We start from the raw sequence: 16659 nt of genomic DNA on the forward strand, positions 1-16659 counted from the left end.
CACTGGAATGTATGTGTACTCAAGACAAAACTAATTCTAGCACCTGCTAATACCAGCATTATTAGAAAATCTTTTTCTTGTTTTACTTTTTGAATGTAATTAGGAATTTGCTTAAAAATCCCCATTGACATGAAATGTTAATATTGGTGCAATTAATGAAATGCTAATATTTATGAATTAATTGGTTAAAATCTTGATGAAAGAAAGCTAACAGAAATCATTTATGCAGAATTTACCAGAGGACAAAGTTTGTCCTTGGTGACTTGCTCATTTTGCTTTCAGAATGTTATTTAATAACACAGTCAGTGGTATTTCAGTAAATTCTTGGTTGAAAGAGTTCTCTAAGACAAAGTTAACAATCTAGATTCATAACATAGATACGCTAATTGGAGATCTAGAGGACGGTATTTCTCAGCCACTTATTCAGATATGTAGAGCAAAAAATGTGATTTTTATTTTGACAACTCAGCTTTTTCTCTGTCTTGGCTTCCATTCTTCCTGGTGACCAAACATACAGCCTTATTTCACTCCTTGTTGACTCAGTTATTTTAGGATTACACCATATACCATTCCCGTTGCTGTTAAGTCGATTCTGACTCACAGTGACCCTATAGGACAGGGTGGAATCGTCCTATAGAGTTTCAACAACTGCTGACTTTTTCGTTGGCAGCCATAGCACTTAACCACTACACCAGCACGGTTTCCATTTAGGATTAGACTCAATTAATTATTTACTCCACCCATTCCACTCCCACCGGCATCTCACCAGGTGCATTTAATTTTTTGAACATTATATCAGCATTTTCCTAAGTTTCCTTTTCTCAACCTATTCCTTGTCCACAAATGACATATAAAAAAGAAAAAATTGCCATCAAGTCAATTTTGCCAGACCTTTCTTCTGTGGTGCCACTGGGTGGGTTGTAACCACCAATCTTTAGGTTAGTATTCAAGCACAAACCATTCGTGCCTCCCAAGGACCTTACAAGGGACAAACTATGATCCTATTTGGCATCTTTGCCCCATGTCTGAGATTCCTCCAGGCCTGTCAGCTCTTAATGTCACAACTTCACCATCTTCGGCCCTAGAGAAAACAAATAGCAGATCTCCACGCCATATCACATAAGCTTGGACCAAATTGTTTAGACATGCTTTACTCTCCAAAATCATGTTAGTTCTAGAAACTCTCAACAGGGTGTTTTTGCTGCCTCCTAGGGCATGTGGGCAGGGTTCGTGTCCTGTCCATTTTCAGCTATCCAACTGGCTCAGAGGGGTCATATATGAGGCAACTGTTATGGCAAGTATTCTTCATGAACTTTTTAAAATATTACCTGGGTTTAGGCTTTTTTACACTTAAATGGCACAAATTAGCTGTCTTAGATTCTGGTCCCACCATGGCAACTACCCTTTGGGGCAATGGTGGCCTCACAAGGATTTAAGCAACAACTGAAACCTGAACAACTCAATAACTGAAACCTGAAACATCAGCTCAGAAAGTCTTTGAAGAAGCTAATACTGGGCACAGGAGTTCCTATTTTCTAATTCTAGTGTTTAGTAAGTACTGTATTTAATTGGCCAGATAGAAATAGGGCAAAAATTGAAATGGGCCTCTCTGCATCTGCAATGAATGAAATCATTTTCCACAGCAATAGCCGTAAATGACACTACTGAACTGACAATCTCTTTCTTGTTTGGGCTTCATTTAAACTTCTGAATGGTATTAAGAGGTTATTAGAGATTAATCTTCAATTAGGTATTCTGATAGCCCAGGAAATTGTCAAAGGGTCCCTATGGCCATACTTTTTAGCATTAAAGAGATATTGAATTAATAATATTTTGCCATCTCTTCAGACCTTTAAACTCGTGTGACTGATGTCCAATCATTTAGCCCACTTAAACAGAATGTCACACTGTGAGCCTTCCATGCTGAACAGGTCACTGCAGGTTAGTGCTCATTAGTGTTGAGTGTCCATTTCAGAAGCTGCAGCAGTCACTCAGCCCCTGTGTTTTAAGAAATTAAGTAGGAAATTGTTTCATCCCAAATGGAAGGGTTATGAAGACAGTGCCATATGTCATTATTATTGTGACTAAAAAAATGTCATCTAGGCTCTATAGCATTGTATTATACTCCAACATAAGGCTATAAAATCATGTTGGGATAGTGAGTGAGGCTTATGGCACAGTTCCCAGATCCATCTGGAGCCCTATGGACTGCACAGGAATGAGTCCAAAGCCCAGCGTCAAAAGCAAGAGGGGCTGGGCAAAGCATTTGTGATTTATGTGGGATTCTCATCCATCAAAGCAAGATGGGAATTAATTAATCAAGTATTTGCAGAGAAAATTTAAAGGGAGATGTTGAAAAGGAATTACCTGAAAATAATCTCCTTATTCTGTTATGTTAAAAAGATAAGGATCTTTTTTTCATTTTGCATTTTTAAAACACTTTCATCTTTACTAGACTATGAAAAGATTATGTTGTCACTTTGGAATTTATTTTTTTTTAATTAACTTTTTTATTCCTACCTAGTTTCTATAAGTACATTGCATGGTATGTGTATTTTCATAAAAAGAAGACTTCTAAAGGTTTAAACTACTGAACTTGACTAACCAAAAAAAAAAAAAAAAACATCGATGTTGAGTCTATTCAGATGCATAGCAACCCTAAAGGACAGAGTAGAACTGCCCCAAAGCGTTACCAAAGAGTGGCTGGTGAACTCAAACTGCCAACCTTTTGGTTAGCAGCTGAACGCTTAACCACTGTACCATCAGGGCTCTAGTAACTGCTAAACTGGGAATGTCTAAGGAAGATATGGTAGAAAGAACTTGTTAACTGGTTTGAATTAGATAACTTTTATGGACATCTGTTATTTTTATCTGCCCAGCATTCTTTCACCCTTCTTATTAGAGCTCCTTCATTTGATATTCCCTTAGGAAACTACCCCCTTCCTTCACCTCCACTTTTCTGTAGTTGTTTTTTTTTTGTTGTTGTTGTTCATTCTTTTTTTTTTTTTTACTTTTATTAAGCTTCAAGTGAACGTTTACAAATCCAATCAGTCTGTCACATATAAGTTTACATACATCTTACTCCGTACTCCCACTTGCTCTCCCCCTCTTGAGTCAGCCCTTTCAGTCTCTCCTTTCGTGACAATTTTGCCCACTTCCCTCTCTCTCTATCCTCCCATCCCCCCTCCAGACAAGAGTTGCCCACACAATCTCAAGTGTCCACCTGATATAATTAGCTCACTCTTCATCAGCGTCTCTCTCCCACCCGCTGACCAGTCCCCTTCATGTCTGATGAGTTGTCTTCGGGGATGGTTCCTGTCCTGTGCCAACAGAAGGTCTGGGGACCATGGCCGCCGGGATTCCTCTAGTCTCAGTCAGACCATTAAGTATGGTCTTTTTATGAGAATTTGGGGTCTGCATCCCACTGCTCTCCTGCTCCCTCAGGGGTCCTCTGCTGTGCTCCCTGTCAGGGCAGTCATCGATTGTGGCCGGGCACCAACTAGTTCTTCTGGTCTCAGGATGATGTAGGTCTCTGGTTCATGTGGCCCTTTCTGTCTCTTGGGCTCTTAGTTGTCGTGTGGCCTTGGTGTTCTTCATTTTCCTTTGCTCCAGGTGGGTTGAGACCAATTGATGCATCTTAGATGGCCGCTTGTTAGCATTTAAGACCCCAGACGCCACATTTCAAAGTGGGATGCAGAATGATTTCATAATAGAATCATTTTGCCAATTGACTTAGAAGTCCCCGCAAACCATGTTCCCCAGACCCCCGCCCTTGCTCCGCTGAGCTTTGAAGCATTCATTTTATCCCGGAAACTTCTTTGCTTTTGGTCCAGTCCAATTGAGCTGACCTTCCATGTACTGAGTGTTGTCTTTCCCTTCACCTAAAGCAGTTCTTATCTACTGATTAATCAATAAAAAACCCTCTCCCACCCTTCCTCCCTCTCCCCCTCGTAACCACAAAAGTATGTGTTCTTCTCAGGTTTACTATTTCTCAAGATCTTATAATAGTGGTCTTATACAATATTTGTCCTTTTGCCTCTGACTCATTTCGCTCAGCATAATGCCTTCCAGGTTCCTCCATGTTATGAAATGTTTCACAGATTCATCACTGTTCTTTATCGATGCATAGTATTCCATTGTGTGAATATACCACAATTTATTTACCCATTCATCCGTTGATGGACACCTTGATTGCTTCCAACTTTTTTCTATTGTAAACAGAGCTGCAATAAACATGGGTGTGCATATACCTGTTTGTGTGAAGGCTCTTGTATCTCTAGGGTATATTCCTAGGAGTGGGATTTCTGGGTTGTATGGTAGTTCTATTTCTAACTGTTTAAGATAACGCCAGATAGATTTCCAAAGTGGTTGTACCATTTTACATTCCCACCAGCAGTGTATAAGAGTTCCAATCTCTCCACAGCCTCTCCAACATTTATTATTTTGTGTTTTTTGGATTAATGCCAGCCTTGCTGGTGTGAGATGGAATCTCATCGTAGTTTTAATTTGCATTTCTCTAATGGCTAATGATCGAGAGCATTTTCTCATGTATCTGTTGGCTGCCTGAATATCTTCTTTAGTGAAGTGTGTGTTCATATCCTTTGCCCACTTTTTGATTGGGTTGTTTGTCTTTTTGTGGTTGAGTTTTGACAGAATCATATAGATTTTAGAGATCAGGCGCTGGTCGGAGATATCATAGCTGAAAATTCTTTCCCAGTCTGTAGGTGGTCTTTTTACTCTTTTGGTGAAGTCTTTAGATGAGCATAGGTGTTTGATTTTTAGGAGCTCCCAGTTATCGGGTTTCTCTTCATCATTTTGGTAATGTTTTGTATTCTGTTTATGCCTTGTATTAGGGCTCCTAGGGTTGTCCCAATTTTTTCTTCTATGATCTTTATCGTTTTAGTCTTTATGTTTAGGTCTTTGATCCACTTGGAGTTAGTTTTTGTGCATGGTGTGAGGTATGGGTCCTGTTTCATTTTTTTGCAAATGGATATTCAGTTATGCCAGCACCATTTGTTAAAAAGGCTATCTTTTCCCCAATTAATTGACACTGGTCCTTTGTCAAATATCAGCTGCTCATACGTGGATGGATCTATGTCTGGGTTCTCAATTCTGTTCCATTGGTCTATGTGCCTGTTGTTGTACCAGTACCAGGCTGTTTTGACTACTGTGGCTGTATAATAGGTTCTGAAATCAGGTAGAGTGAGGCCTCCCACTTTCTTCTTCTTTTTCAGTACTGCTTTGCTTATCCGGGGCTTCTTTCCCTTCCGTATGAAATTAGTGATTTGTTTCTCTATCCCCTTAAAATATGACATTGGAATTTGGATCGGAAGTGCGTTAAATGTATAGATGGCTTTTGGTAGAATAGACATTTTTACTATGTTAAGTCTTCCTATCCATGAGCAAGGTATGTTTTTCCACTTAAGTATGTCCTTTTGAATTTCTTGTAGTAGAGCTTTGTAGTTTTCTTTGTACAGGTCTTTTACATCCTTGGTAAGATTTATTCCTAAGTATCTTATCTTCTTGGTGGCTACTATGAATGGTATTGATTTGGTTATTTCCTCTTCGGTGTTCTTTTTGTTGATGTAGAGGAATCCAAGTGATTTTTGTATGTTTATTTTATAACCTGAGACTCTGCCAAACTCTTCTATTAGTTTCAGTAGTTTTCTGGAGGATTCCTTAGGGTTTTCTGTGTATATAATCATGTCATCTGCAAATAGTGATAACTTTACTTCTTTCTTGCCAATCCGGATACCTTTTATTTCTTTGTCTAGCCTAATTGCCCTGGCTAGGACTTCCAGCACGATGTTGAATAAGAGCGGTGATAAAGGGCATCCTTGTCTGGTTCCCGTTCTCAAGGGAAATGCTTTCAGGTTCTCTCCATTTAGAGTGATATTGGCTGTTGGCTTTGCATAGATGCCCTTTATTATGTTAAGAAATTTTCCTTCAATTCCTATTTTGGTAAGAGTTTTTATCATGAATGGGTGTTGGACTTTGTCAAATGCCTTTTCTGCATCAATTGATAAGATCATGTGGTTTTTGTCTTTTGTTTTATTTATGTGATGGATTACATTAATGGTTTTTCTGATATTAAACCAGCCTTGCATACCTGGTATAAATCCCACTTGATCAGGGTGAATTATTTTTTTGATGTGTTGTTGGATTCTATTGGCTAGGATTTTGTTGAGTATTTTTGCATCTATGTTCATGAGGGATATAGGTCTGTAATTTTCTTTTTTTTATAATGTCTTTACCTGGTTTTGGTATCAGGGAGATGGTGGCTTCAAAGAATGAGTTGGGTAGTATTCCGTCATTTTCTATGCTTTGGAATACCTTCAGAAGTAGTGGTGTTAACTCTTCTCTGAAAGTTTGGTAGAACTCTGTAGTGAAGACGTCTGGGCCAGGACTTTTTTTTGTTGAGAGTTTTTTGATTACCCTTTCGATCTCTTTTTTTGTTATGGGTATATTTAGTTGTTCTACTTCTGAATGTGTTAGTTTAGGTAGGTAGTGTTTTTCCAGGAATTCATCCATTTCTTCTAGGTTTTCAAATTTGTTAGAGTACAATTTTTCATAATAATCTGAAATGATTCTTTTAATTTCATTTGGTTCTGTTGTGATGTGGTCCTTCTCGTTTCTTATTCGGGTTATTTGTTTCCTTTCCTGTTTTTCTTTAGTCAGTCTAGCCAATGGTTTATCAATTTTGTTAATTTTTTCAAAGAACCAGCTTTTGGCTTTGTTAATTCTTTCAATTGTTTTTCTGTTCTCTAATTCATTTAGTTCAGCTCTAATTTGTATTATTTGTTTTCTTCTGGTGCCTGATGGATTCTTTTGTTGCTCAGTTTCTATTTGTTCACGTTGTAGGGACAGTTCTTTGATTTTGGCTCTTTCTTCTTTTTGTATGTGTGCATTTATTGATATAAATTGGCCTCTGAGCACTGCTTTTGCTGTGTCCCAGAGGTTTTGATAGGAAGTATTTTCATTCTCGTTGCTTTCTATGAATTTCCTTATTCCCTCCTTGATGTCTTCTATAACCCAGTCTTTTTTCAGGAGGGTATTGTTCATTTTCCAAGTATTTGATTTCTTTTCCCTAGTTTTTCTGTTATTGATCTCTAGTTTTATTGCCTTGTGGTCTGAGAAGATGCTTTGTAATATTTCGATGCTTTGGACTCTGCAAAGGTTTGTTTTATGACCTAATATGTGGTCTATTCTAGAGAATGTTCCATGTGCGCTAGAAAAAAAAGTATATTTTGCAGCAGTTGGGTGGAGAGTTCTGTATAAGTCAATGAGGTCAAGTTGGTTGATTGTTGTAAGTAGATCTTCCGTGTCTCTATTGAGCTTCTTACTGGATGTCCTGTCCTTCTCCGAAAGTGGTGTGTTGAAGTCTCCTACTATAATTGTGGAGGTATCTATCTCACTTCTCAATTCTGTTAAAATTTGATTTATGTATCTTGCAGCCCTGTCATTGGGTGCATAAATATTTAATATGGTTATGTCTTCCTGATCAATTGTCCCTTTTATCATTATATAGTGTCCTTCTTTATCCTTTGTGGTGGATTGAAGACTAAAGTCTATTTTGTCAGAAATTAATATTGCTACTCCTCCTCTTTTTTGCTTATTGTTTGCTTGATATATTTATTTCCATCCTTTGAGTTTTAGTTTGTTTGTGTCTCTAAGTCTAAGGTGTGTCTCTTGTAGGCAGCATATAGATGGATCGTGTTTCTTTATCCAGTCCGTGACTCTCTGTCTCTTTATTGGTGCATTTAGTCCATTTACATTCAGTGTAATTATAGATAAATAAGTTTTTAGTGCTGTCATTTTGATGCCTTTTTATGTGTGTTGTTGACAATTTCATTTTTCCACATACTTTTTTGTGCTGAGGCGTTTTTCTTAGTAAATTGTGAGATCCTCATTTTCATAGTGTTTGACTTTATGTTAGTTGAGTCGTTACATTTTTTCTTGGCTTTTATCTTGAGTTATAGAGTTGTTATACCTTTCTGTGGTTACCTTATTATTTACCCCTATTTTTCTAAGTAAAAACCTAACTTTTATTGTTCTATATCGCCTTGTATCACTCTCCATATGGCAGTTCAATGCCTCCTGTATTTAGTCCCTCTTTTTGATTATTGTGATCTTTTACCTACTGACTTCCATGATTCCCTGTTATGTGTATTATTTTTTTTTTTTAATTAATCTTAATTTGTTTGTTTTTGTGATTTCCCTATTTGAGTTGATATCAGGATGTTCTGTTTTGTGACCTTGTGTTGTGCTGATATCTGATATTATTGGTTCTCTGACCAAACAATATCCTTTAGTATTTCTTGTAGCTTTGGTTTGGTTTTTGCAAATTCTCTAAACTTGTGTTTATCTGTAAATATGTTAATTTCGCCTTCACATTTCAGAGAGAGTTTTGCTGGATATATGATCCTTGGTTGGCAGTTTTTCTCCTTCAGTGCTCTGTATATGTCGTCCCATTCCCTTCTTGCCTGCATGGTTTCTGCTGAGTAGTCTGAACTTATTCTTATTGATTCTCCCTTGAAGGAAACCTTTCATTTCTCCCTGGCTGCTTTTAAAATTTTCTGTTTATTTTTGGTTTTGGCAAGTTTGCTGATAATATGTCTTGGTGTTTTTCTTTTTGGATCAATTTTAAATGGGGTTTGATGAGCATCTTGGATAGATATCCTTTCGTCTTTCATGATGTCAGGGAAGTTTTGTGTCAGGAGTTCTTCAACTATTGTCTCTGTGTTTTCTGTCCCCCTTCCCTGTTCTGGGACTCCAGTCACCTGCAGGTTATCCTTCTTGATAGAGTCCCACATGATTCTTAGGGTTTCTTCATTTTTTTTAATTCTTTTATCTGATTTTTTTTTCAGCTATGTTGCTGTTGATTCCCTGGTCCTCCAGATGTCCCAGTCTGCATTCTAATTGCTCGAGTCTGCTCCTCTGACTTCCGATTGCGTTGTCTAATTCTGTAATTTTATTGTTTATCTTTTGGATTTCTACATGCTGTCTCTCTATGGATTCTTGCAACTTATTAATTTTTCCACTATGTTCTTGAAAAATCTTTTTGAGTTCTTCAACAGTTTTATCAGTGTGTTCCTTGGCTTTTTCTGCGGTTTGCCTTATTTCATTTGTGATGTCTTGAAGCATTCTGTAAATTAGTTTTTTATATTCTGTATCTGATAATTCCAGGATTGTATCTTCATTTGGGAAAGATTTTGATTCTTTTGTTTGGGGGGTTGGAGAAGCTGTCATGGTCTGCTTCTTTAAGTGGTTTGATATGGATTGCTGTCTCTGAGCCATCACTGGGAAACTAGTTTTTCCAGAAAATCCGCTGCGTCCAGTCCAAATCCCGGCGGGACAGTTCCCCGGCTGGGATGCCGCTCTCCCCGTTCCAAGACCAGTCACTGCCTCCCGGGGACTTCTCCTACCGGCTGTGTCCCACGCCGCCCACGCGAACCGTCTGGGCCCCCTCCCAGGGTTAGTTCAGGGGGGTGGAGCAGCTCTCTGTGCTTGTGCCGTACCTGACTGGTACGCTGGCTCCAGGCTCTGAAAATAATGGCTGCTTCCCCGTATTAGTTCGTTCTCCGTCTCTAAATCTGTGTTTGTTGTTCAGGATTCATAGATTGTTATGTATGTGATCGATTCACTTGTTTTTCCGTGTCTTTGTTGTAAGGGGGATCCGAGGTAGCATCTGCCTAGTCCGCCATCTTGGCTCCGCCCCCCTTTTCTGTAGTTTTAATGGAACTTTCAATCAAGGTAACCCACCTTCCTGAGACAATAGCAGATCATTTGACCCAAAACACACCATTAAGATTCTCTTTCCTCCATATTTGAATTTTAAGCAGAGACACAAGAGTGAAAAATGATTGACCCTGATTTACGCTTATGTAGAAAGTTGAACAATGAGTAAGGAAGACTAAAGAAGAGTTGATGCATTTAAATTATAGTGTTGGTGAAGAAAATTGGGTATGCCATGGATTGACAGAATAAAAAACAAATCTGTCTCAAAAGAAGTACAGCCAGAATGTTCCTTAGAAATGAGAATGGTGAGACTTCATCTTATGTGCTCTGGACATGTTATCAGGAGGGACCGGTCCCTGGAGAAGGATATCATGCTTGGTAAAGTAAGGGATCAATGAAAAAGAAGAAAGCCCGCAACTGCATGGATTGACACAGTGGCTGCGACAGTGGGCTCAAACATAGAAATGATTGTGAGGACAGCACAGGACTCGACAGTGTTTCATTCTGTGGTGCATAGGGTCGTTATTAGTTGGAACCAGCTCAAAAGCACCTAAGAACAACAATGAGAAAATAAAAGAGACTTCCTGTCTTGCTTATCTAAAAAAAAAAAGTGCTGCTGTATCAGAAATACCACAAATGGATAGCTTTAACAAACAGAAATTTATTCTTTCACAGTTTAGGAAGCTAGCAGCCCAAATTCAGGGTCCTGGCTGTAGGGGAAAACTTTCCCTCCCTGTGGGCTCTGGAAAAAGACCCTTGCCTGTTTGAGCTTCTGCTCCTGGATGATCTTCATGTGACTTGGCATCTCTCTTCCTCCATCTCTTTTAATTTCTTTTGCATCTCAAAAAAGATTGATTCAAGACACACCCTACCCTAATCTGCCTCATTAACATAACAAAGACAAAAACCAAAAACCAAACTCTTTGCCCTCCAGTTGATTCAGACTCCTAACCACCTTACAGGACACAGTAGAGCTGCCCCATAGGGTTTCCAAGGAGCGGCTGGTGGGTTCGAACCGCTGACCTTTTGGTTAGCAGCCGTAGCTCTTAACCACTACGCCACTAAGGTTTCCTAACAAAGACAACCCATTCCTAAATGGGATTATAACCACAGGCATAGAGGTTAGGATTTACAACATATATCATATTTTGGGAGGACACCATTCAATCCATAATAGTACCTATTAGTTTCTTCTGCCTCAGATCACCAAAGCTGCCCTGAATCTTGTTCTTACCAAGATCTGTTTGAAAGAATTCCCTTTATTTGGGGAACTATTCCATTTTCATCTAAAATATTTAATTTATACAAAATTTCATTGGTTTTTGGTCTCAAATCTTTAGTTTATACCCTGATGTCTAAACCTTCATCTGACTTGATAAACAGACTGTTGCTGGGCCAAAGATATTATGAATATAGTATATATACTATATTTTTATGCAAATAATGTCTTGTTTACCAACCTTTCCCTTCCCATGTCCCCGCCCCAAGCATTTTCCTAAGCACCACTATGCCAATTTTTTTCTACATGTTGCTGTAAAAAAATTAGCATAGTGAGTTTAGGAAAATATCTCTGGGGAAGGGAGTGGTTGGCAAACAAATGAAGAAGGCAGACATTATTTTCATAAATGACATCTGAGGGTTGTGTTACCTTATCAATAAGATGATAAGGTGGTCTGAATGTAAAGCCTTGAAATCCCTAGGTCATGCAAATGGTTAACACATTTCTAAAGGAATATTATCTTGTGATATTATCATGATTTTTTCTGACATTTATTATAGTCATTTCCTTGGTTTTACCATCTATGCTTTAATTTTGCCTATCCTTTATGATCAGAAACCAAATGTATATATTCTATTGTGCCCGGCTTCTTTCACTTAACATTATGCTTGTGAGATTCATCTATGTTGTTGTGAAAGCTATAGCTTAGTCATTTTGGTTGTTGTAATGTATTCTCTACATATACCACAATTTATTTATCTATTATAATAATTACAGGGTACTGGGGTTTCTCTGAGTCATCTAGAAATACCACAAGTGGATGGCTTTAACAAAGAGAAATTTATTCTGTCACACTCTAGTAGGCTACAAGTCCAAATTTAGGATGTCAGTTCCAGGGAAAGGTTTTGTTGGCTCTGGAGGAAAGTCCATGTCATCAATTTTCCCCTGGTCCAGGAGCTTCTCAGGTGCAGGGGCCCCCGGTCCAAAGGACATGCTCTGCTCCCAGCACTACTTTCTTGGTGGTATGATGTTCCCCCTTTCTGCTCACTTCCCTTTCCTTTTTATCTCTTGAAAGCTAAAGAGTGGTGCAGGCCACACCCCAGAGAAACTCCCTTTACACTGGATCAGGGATGTGACCTGGTAAGGGTGGTAAAATCCCACGCTACTCCTCTTCAACATAAAATAAAAAAAAAAAAAAAAAATCACAAAATGTAGGACAACCACACAATACAGGGAATTACGGCCTAACCAATTTGACACATATTTTTTGGGAATACAATTCAATCCATGACAGGATTGTTTATAGTGTTCACTATTATGAATCACACTTCTATGAAAGTCCTCATGCATGTATTTTCATGCTCGAGTACTTTCATTTCTATCTGGTAAATTCTGAAGAGTGGAATTGCAGGATCATAGGCTATAAAAAAGCATGTGTTTAACAGATACTGTGAAATTTTTCCTAAAGAGGTTCTGGTAATTTATATTCCAACCATCCTTGTGTGAGAGATCTCATTGTTACACATCCTTGACCATACTTAATATAATTTTTTTTTACATTAGTTATTATGACGGATCTGAAATGGTATTTTATTGTGATCTTTGTGTATTTTAATTTGCATCTTCCTAATTACTAAAGAGATTGAGCACCTTTTTATTGTTTATTGGCCATTTGGATATCACCTTTTTTAAAGTTCCCGTTGAAATCTAGTTTCTTCTACTGGGTTATCTCTCTTTTATGAACTGAGTTTTAGAGGTTTTGTCTATAAATATATATTCTGAGTTTATGTTATTTTTCTTGATGTCGGGTGTTATTGAGGCAGTTTATACTCAGAGAGACCCTAGGTAAAACAGAACCAAACACTGCCCAGTCTTGTTATTAGAAATATACAATTAGAGAATGTTTTATGGTTAATTAAATCTTCTATATTTTATGAAGTGTTCTTTATCTCTAATACATAAGATTTCTTATATCTTTGGCCAAGTACCTTTCATTAGTTTTGAAAGGCTTACTGCTATTATCTGTCCAAATATGATTTCTGCTCTTGCTCTTCTCTTTCTAGATTTTTCCTTTTTATTGTATATTTTATGAATTTACTGTCTCCTCTATACTTCCTTTTTCTCTCTATGTATCTGGGCATTAGTGGGTCTGTTTCTATTTTTTATTGTTTCTGCTGATTTTGATTCATGTGGTTTTATCCCCTTTTTTACCTGATTCTTTTTTATTTTCTGGGGCATTATTTTTTAAAATTTGTATAAATAACTTGAAGTCTCCAATATTGTTGTCTTCCTCCAGAAAGGATATGGTTTTTCTTCTCAACATGTGGTAACTGGCAATATGGGATTCAACTCATTTGAAAGTGAATTTCAAGTCCTTAAAGGAGTCTATGTACTTCTCTTTTAAACTTTTTCCTAAGGTACAGCATTTTAATATCCCTACCAAAAGCAGGATGGGCTTCTTAGGTCTATTTTATCTTGGTGGACCTGAGACATCAATATCTGTTCACTTAACCCAACAAGGCTGTCAAAAGGATGATCAGCTATCAGCTGTCTGCTATGTTGTTGTTTTTGTTAAAATCAGTTCCGACTCATAGCGACCCTATGTACAACAGAATGAAACAATGCCCAGTCCTGTACCATCCTTACAATCATTGTTATGCTTGAGCACATTGTTGCAGCCACTGTGTTAATCCATCCTGTTGAGGGTATTCTTCTTACTCGCTGAACCTCTACTTTATTAAGCATGATATCCTCCAGGGACTGATCTCTCCTGACAATATGTCCAAAGTATATGAGATGTAGTCTTGCCATCCTTGCTTCTAAGGAGCATTCTGGATGTACTTCTTCCAAGACAGATTTGTTCATTCTGTCTGATACAGAACTGTCCAATTCCCATTAAGGAAAAAAGAAAAAAAAAAAAAAAAACATTGCTGTGGAGTCAATTCCAACTCACACCCAACCCAATTAAAAAAAAAAAAAAAAATCATCAAATTCTAAGCTTACAAAGGAGAATGAAGAACACCAAAGACAGAAAGTAATTATGAGCCCAAGAGACAGAAAGAACCACATAAACCAGAGACTACATCAGCCTGAGACCAGAAGAACTAGATGGTGCCCAGCTACAACCAATGACTGCCGTGACAGGGAACACAACAGAGAACCCCTGATGCAGACCTCAGATTCTCATAAAAAGACCAGACTTAATGGTCTGACTGAGACTTGAAGGACCCTGAAGGTCATGGTCCCCAGACCTTCTGTTAGCCCAAGACAGGAACCATTTCCAAAACCAACTCTTCAGACACGGATTGGACTGGACTCTAAGATAGAAAATGATACTGGTGAGGAGTGAGCTTCTTGGTTCAAGTAGACACATGAGACTATGTGAGCAGCTCCTGTCTGGAGGGGAGATGAGAATGCAGAGGGGGGTCAGAAGCTGGCTGAATGGACATGGAAAGAGAGAGTGGAGGGAAGGAGTGCGCTGTCTCATTAGGGGGAGAGCAACTGGAGTATATAGCATGGTGTATATAAATTTTTGTATGAGAGACTGACTTGATCCGTAAACTTTCATTTAAAGCACAATAAAAATTAAAAAAAAAAAAAAACTAATCTTACCTTGCTGAGCATCTTTATTCCCATTCCAGTATCCAGTATTTTTTTTTTTTTTTTTAACTTTTTGGTAAAGTCTTTTACCTACGCAAGCAGTTTTTAAGTATATGTTGTTGCTTTTTTGTTGTTGTTGTAGTTCCTCAATGGAAACCTTTTGCAAAATATTTAATGCACTATTCATTTCTCGAAGTGAAAGTCTCTTGTTTGGTTCATTTCATTTTCAACAGTGCTGACACAATTATCATTTGAGAAGAAACTTTTAATCATGCCATTCCTCTTGTTAAATAATTTATTTCGTTCATTCACTTCATTCCATTTCATTTCCAAGAACATCTAAACTTCTTAGTTCATAATTTGAAGGTTTTTATAATCTAAACTCAATTTAATCTTCCAACTTTATATAATGTATTGTATGTTCATCTCACTCACTTTGGACACGTTATCAGGAGAGAGCAGTTCCTGGAGAAAGTAGAGGGCCAGTGAAAGAGAGGAAGACCCTCAATGAGATGAACTGACACAGTGGCTGTAAAGATGGGCTCAAGCATACCAATGATTGTGAGGATGGTGCAGGATCAGGCAATGTTTTCTTCTGTTGTAGGGTCGCTATGAGTTGGAACCGACTCGACAACACCTAACAATAACATATTCTTAAGGCTCTGAAACTACATTCCTCCCTAGTGACAGGGGACATTTTAATGCTCCTGTGCCTTTTGCTCATGCTGTTTCTGCTGTCAGAACATGCTTTCATTGTTTGTTGATGAAATCCTATTCATCTTTCCAGACAGCTTTAATGTCAAGTTTTCTGTGTACACTGGTCCTAAACCCATCTCTCACATACACACAAAAACCCACGCAGAACTGATCATTCCCTCCTCACTTTCTGACATGAATCCCCATGTACCTTATAAATCAGCCACACTAACCTGTTTTCTGAACCTACCCTACTTCCATACCTCCATGCCTTTACTCGTAATAATCCCTATGCCTAAGGAAGGCCTGACTCGTCACAAGAAGACTCTATTGATCTTCTTTATTTTCACAAGAGTTGAACTGATACATCATTCCACAATGCTCACATAGCACTTTATCTGTACCTCAGTTATAATGGATTCTGGTCATTGTATTTACTTTCTAGATTGTTGGTCACATGCTTTACTTCCTGAAGGTGCAGATCATTTATTTATCTTTTTAGCTCCAGATTTAAAAAAATTTATATTGTACACATAATATTAATATTTGATATTAGAATGAATGCCTAAATGAATGCATGAATTCATATAGTGTGTATCACCATTTCACTTGTTATGAGATACCTTTTTACAAAGACTCAGAAATTCAGTTTATACAAGGGACCCAAAGTTCAGGTCATCGCATTTTTATTTTTCATGATAGTTGCAGGAGAGTGGGGGAGAAGAAGAACTAACACGGATTAATAAAAGTCAGGCACAATTCCAAAACCTCATTTAGCCAGAATTTTCTCTGGCTTCCACCAAAGTGTGACTAACAAACAGAAATAAAACTTTATTCTCTCTAATTGGAGTTTTGCTTGTCAACCTACTGTAGAGATTTTATTGCGCTATGAAATTACTGAAGGTACTCATCTCCAAATATTAGTGGGCATAAGAATCATCTGGTAAAATTGTCAATATTGCAGATTTATGAACACAAGTATCTAGTTCCGTCAGGGCCCAAGAATCAGTATTTTACTAAGAGCTTTATGTAATTCTTCTTCAAGTGATTCTGCTACTACCATTAAAAATAAGTTGGGTTTCCCCGTAATAATTGCCATGGAAATAAGCAAGTTATTGGTATAAAACTGAGGCTTGAATAACAGATGCTGATATATGGAAACCTGAATAGAAATAATCTTAGATATCTATCTATATCTGTATATATATATATATATGATGTGATGAGATAACAAATGAAACATTATCTTTCAATATCTATAACAGCTAAAGGGGCATAAATGCCAGGCATTACTTGCAGTGGAAGAGAATTTGCCAGTTGCCCTAGAAACCAATTAAACATTACTTAAAAAAAACAGCAAGTCAGACACACAGATAAACTTAAATTAAGAGCTAAGAACACGTTAC

Source organism: Elephas maximus, chromosome 2, assembly GCF_024166365.1.
Source record: "Elephas maximus indicus isolate mEleMax1 chromosome 2, mEleMax1 primary haplotype, whole genome shotgun sequence".
Classification (NCBI taxonomy): Eukaryota; Metazoa; Chordata; class Mammalia; order Proboscidea; family Elephantidae; genus Elephas; species Elephas maximus.